The sequence below is a fragment of the Schistocerca cancellata genome, unplaced genomic scaffold (assembly GCF_023864275.1).
Source record: "Schistocerca cancellata isolate TAMUIC-IGC-003103 unplaced genomic scaffold, iqSchCanc2.1 HiC_scaffold_184, whole genome shotgun sequence".
Lineage (NCBI taxonomy): Eukaryota > Metazoa > Arthropoda > Insecta > Orthoptera > Acrididae > Schistocerca > Schistocerca cancellata.
In genome coordinates, this window is record NW_026046220.1 from 17,501 (window position 1) to 22,858 (window position 5,358).

Sequence of the window (5,358 nt, forward strand, 5' to 3'; positions counted from 1 at the left end):
CATACTGACGCTGCCTCAGACATTCACTTACAATGATCACTACCAACGAACCTGCCCCCCCCCCCCCCCCCCCAAACACACTATCTCTTACCATGTTGTGTACTGTAATCCAACCCATTTTGCACCTTAACCTAACCAAATTTGTAACGCAATTTGTACCGCAATGTAACGCAATTTGTACCGCAATGTAACGCAATTTGTACCGCAATGTAACGCAATTTGTAACGCAATTTGTGTCTTAACCTAACCCACGTTGTGCCTTAACCTAACCCACGTTGTGCCTTAACGTAACCCACGTTGTGCCTTAACGTAACCCACGTTGTGCCTTAACGTAACCCACGTTGTGCCTTAACGTAACCCACGTTGTGCCTTAACGTAACCCACGTTGTGCCTTAACGTAACCCACGTTGTGCCTTAACGTAACCCACGTTGTGCCTTAACGTAACCCACGTTGTGCCTTAACGTAACCCCACGTTGTGCCTTAACGTAACCCACGTTGTGCCTTAACGTAACCCACGTTGTGCCTTAACGTAACCCACGTTGTGCCTTAACGTAACCCACGTTGTGCCTTAACCTAACCCACGTTGTGCCTTAACGTAACCCACGTTGTGCCTTAACCTAACCCACGTTGTGCCTTAACCTAACCCACGTTGTGCCTTAACCTAACCCACGTTGTGCCTTAACCTAACCCACGTTGTGCCTTAACCTAACCCACGTTGTGCCTTAACCTAACCCACGTTGTGCCTTAACCTAACCCACGTTGTGCCTTAACCTAACCCACGTTGTGCCTTAACCTAACCCACGTTGTGCCTTAACCTAACCCACGTTGTGCCTTAACCTAACCCCACGTTGTGCCTTAACCTAACCCACGTTGTGCCTTAACCTAACCCACGTTGTGCCTTAACCTAACCCACGTTGTGCCTTAACCTGCTCTGTAATTGGCATATGACACGTTACATTAATCTAGTGTTGTCTAACCACAACCCTCTGAATATAGTTCGCTACTCGCACCGCCCACCCTCTTGTGTGTCGTTTCATGTTGAACACTTCGCAAGTGTTGCTTACTTTTTACATGCTCCCGCTGTACACTGTAATGTGGACAACTGCAGGATGTACATCGCCCCCCCCCCTCCACCCTGCCTTCGCACGCTGGTCGTTCAGGTGCTTGCGTGTTCAATGCCCTTCGCAGCTGTTCACTGGCATTCGCATGTCGAAGCGCTCAGTCTACGTCGTGGTACGGCCTGTGTCCACTGTCCGCTGATATCGTAAGCTTAATCCTCACATTGTACTGCACATAGGTCCGTATGTACTGAATGATACGCTGTGGCACATGTGTGACCGTACGACTGCGCCCAACAACAGCGAACCATACGGTCCAAATGTTGTGCACTCAGCCACGTGCCGTCTCCCCATAACAGCTACATTGCAGTGTGGTACGCCATAGAGACGTGTGGGAGTAACGGACGCCCTGGATGGCGATCAGCATGAGCCGTCTGTTGATGTAGTGGCGCGTGTATTCAAACGTAGTCGTCTCTTCTCACACAGTGTGATAGCATGGTGCACCGCGTTCCACATCTGCGACATGGTACAGATGCTGGTTGACAGTCGGTCTCGTAATGGACATCGCATACGTAGGGGGCCACCTCCCACGTGTTCTCTAGTCGTGCACATTTTGTTGCGTGTATGTGGGCAGACGTAGTGTGTCGTGACACCTAACAGACAGGTATGCAATAATCGTTGCATTTGCAAACTGGGATGGACGTCTACGTTTGCTGGTGACGTGACGCAACGCAAATGAACAACTGGTAAACCCATTGTGGTGCGGTTGTTGTTGCTGGAGGTAAATCAGTAAGGGCAAATCTGTGTGTGAAGCGATACGCGGCGGTGGCTGGGTGGGACCGTCCCCGGCCGGTGAGGGGGGGCCGCCCGGCGTGCTGGCCGCGCGGTGCGTGGGCGCACGCGCTACAGCCGGCTGGTGGGGGCGCCCAGTGGCAGGCGCGCCGGCCGACGGACGCGGCAGGCGGCGCAGCTGCGCGCCGGGGCACCCTGCGCGCGGCGCCGGGCGGCCAAAGTGGGTCCTCGCGGGCCCGGTGCGAAGCGCGGTGGACATCTGCAGTGTGCTGGTCCGACTGAGGACTGTGTGCGTTGAGGATGCGCCGCCGCCCGGCACTCGGCGCCGCGACGCCGTCTGCTGCTCGGTCGCCCCAGCGGTTCTCGCTGGTGGTTTGTATCGCAGTTGTGCAGACGTGTTGGCACGTGCGCTGTGCTGGGAGAGTTCGCTTCGGCACCCACGTGGGGCCTTTGCCCTTCTGTGGCGCTGGCGTTGGAGCTGCCGGTCACCGTAGGTGGCGCGTGTTGTCTCCCGCCGGCAATGCCACGACAGCACGCTCCCGGGCCTCTGTCGGCAGCGGCAAGCTCAGTTGGGAGCACGGGTGGTCGCACCTAAAGCGTCTACTCGCCTAACTCCGGGCGATTGCGCCTCTCTCGAACCCGACCAAGTACTTAGGACGGCGCTGCGCGCCGCCGGGACCTGAGAGGGTTTCGAGGTGTATTGTGCAGGGGAGCTCAGCCTCCTCCTGTTTGCAGAATAATTGAGCGGACGCTTGCGTGTTCGCGCGGGCCCCTGGGACACACTCCCGGGCGGCCGGCTGCTCAGCTCTAGTTGACGCAGCTCCCTGGTTGATCCTGCCAGTAGTCATATGCTTGTCTCAAAGATTAAGCCATGCATGTCTCAGTACAAGCCGCATTAAGGTGAAACCGCGAATGGCTCATTAAATCAGTTATGGTTCCTTAGATCGTACCCACGTTACTTGGATAACTGTGGTAATTCTAGAGCTAATACATGCAAACAGAGTCCCGACCAGAGATGGAAGGGACGCTTTTATTAGATCAAAACCAATCGGTCGGCTCGTCCGGTCCGTTTGCCTTGGTGACTCTGAATAACTTTGGGCTGATCGCACGGTCCTCGTACCGGCGACGCATCTTTCAAATGTCTGCCTTATCAACTGTCGATGGTAGGTTCTGCGCCTACCATGGTTGTAACGGGTAACGGGGAATCAGGGTTCGATTCCGGAGAGGGAGCCTGAGAAACGGCTACCACATCCAAGGAAGGCAGCAGGCGCGCAAATTACCCACTCCCGGCACGGGGAGGTAGTGACGAAAAATAACGATACGGGGACTCATCCGAGGCCCCGTAATCGGAATGAGTACACTTTAAATCCTTTAACGAGTATCTATTGGAGGGCAAGTCTGGTGCCAGCAGCCGCGGTAATTCCAGCTCCAATAGCGTATATTAAAGTTGTTGCGGTTAAAAAGCTCGTAGTTGGATTTGTGTCCCACGCTGTTGGTTCACCGCCCGTCGGTGTTTAACTGGCATGTATCGTGGGACGTCCTGCCGGTGGGGCGAGCCGAAGGCGTGCGACCGCCTCGTGCGTGTTCGTGCGTCCCGAGGCGGACCCCGTTGAAATCCTACCAAGGTGCTCTTTATTGAGTGTCTGGGTGGGCCGGCACGTTTACTTTGAACAAATTAGAGTGCTTAAAGCAGGCAAGCCCGCCTGAATACTGTGTGCATGGAATAATGGAATAGGACCTCGGTTCTATTTTGTTGGTTTTCGGAACCCGAGGTAATGATTAATAGGGACAGGCGGGGGCATTCGTATTGCGACGTTAGAGGTGAAATTCTTGGATCGTCGCAAGACGAACAGAAGCGAAAGCATTTGCCAAGTATGTTTTCATTAATCAAGAACGAAAGTTAGAGGTTCGAAGGCGATCAGATACCGCCCTAGTTCTAACCATAAACGATGCCAGCCAGCGATCCGCCGCAGTTCCTCCGATGACTCGGCGGGCAGCCTCCGGGAAACCAAAGCTTTTGGGTTCCGGGGGAAGTATGGTTGCAAAGCTGAAACTTAAAGGAATTGACGGAAGGGCACCACCAGGAGTGGAGCCTGCGGCTTAATTTGACTCAACACGGGAAACCTCACCAGGCCCGGACACCGGAAGGATTGACAGATTGATAGCTCTTTCTTGATTCGGTGGGTGGTGGTGCATGGCCGTTCTTAGTTGGTGGAGCGATTTGTCTGGTTAATTCCGATAACGAACGAGACTCTAGCCTGCTAACTAGTCGCGTGACATCCTTCGTGCTGTCAGCGATTACTTTTCTTCTTAGAGGGACAGGCGGCTTCTAGCCGCACGAGATTGAGCAATAACAGGTCTGTGATGCCCTTAGATGTTCTGGGCCGCACGCGCGCTACACTGAAGGAATCAGCGTGTCTTCCTAGGCCGAAAGGTCGGGGTAACCCGCTGAACCTCCTTCGTGCTAGGGATTGGGGCTTGCAATTGTTCCCCATGAACGAGGAATTCCCAGTAAGCGCGAGTCATAAGCTCGCGTTGATTACGTCCCTGCCCTTTGTACACACCGCCCGTCGCTACTACCGATTGAATGATTTAGTGAGGTCTTCGGACTGGTACGCGGCATCGACTCTGTCGTTGCCGATGCTACCGGAAAGATGACCAAACTTGATCATTTAGAGGAAGTAAAAGTCGTAACAAGGTTTCCGTAGGTGAACCTGCGGAAGGATCATTACCGACTAGACTGCATGTCTTTCGATGTGCGTGTCGTGTCGCGCAACACGCTACCTGTACGGCAGCAGCCGTGCGCCGCGTGCGGAACCACGCGTGCCTCTCAAAACTAACGGACAAAATGTTGTGTGGTACGAGCGCTGAAGCTCTGGAGCGGCTGGCCTGCGGCACCTGGCGCCTGGCGCCGGTTTTGAATGACTTTCGCCCGAGTGCCTGTCCGCTCCGGTGTGGAGCCGTACGACGCCCATCGGCCGTGAGGCCGTTGGACACAGAACGCTGGAACAGGGGCCGTCAAACGCCTCAGTCCCGCCTATGCAACTGTTTTGAAAGAGACAGTGGAAACTAAACAAAAAAGATCACCCAGGACGGTGGATCACTCGGCTCGTGGGTCGATGAAGAACGCAGCAAATTGCGCGTCGACATGTGAACTGCAGGACACATGAACATCGACGTTTCGAACGCACATTGCGGTCCATGGATTCCGTTCCCGGGCCACGTCTGGCTGAGGGTCGGCTACGTATACTGAAGCGCGCGGCGTTTGTCCCGCCTTCGGAGACCTGGGAGTGTCGTGGCCGCCTGTGGGGCCGGCCGCGTCTCCTTAAACGTGCGATGCGCGCCCGTCGCCTGGCGGTTCGCATACCGGTACTTTCTCGGTAGCGTGCACAGCCGGCTGGCGGTGTGGCGTGCGACACCTCGTACAACGACCTCAGAGCAGGCGAGACTACCCGCTGAATTTAAGCATATTACTAAGCGGAGGAAAAGAAACTAACAAGGATTCCC

The 5,358-nt window shown here is 55.0% G+C and overlaps 2 non-coding genes across 2 annotated transcripts; both read left to right on the forward strand.

Moving 5' to 3' along the window:
- The first annotated feature begins 2,672 nt into the window (after positions 1-2,672).
- On the forward strand, positions 2,673-4,582 carry LOC126112585 (small subunit ribosomal RNA). The gene has a single exon (XR_007524484.1). It is a non-coding gene; the product is annotated as a small subunit ribosomal RNA (ribosomal RNA).
- A 353-nt stretch (positions 4,583-4,935) lies between these two features.
- Positions 4,936-5,090, forward strand: LOC126112584 (5.8S ribosomal RNA). Its single transcript, XR_007524483.1, has one exon. It is a non-coding gene; the product is annotated as a 5.8S ribosomal RNA (ribosomal RNA).
- Positions 5,091-5,358: the final 268 nt, after the last annotated feature.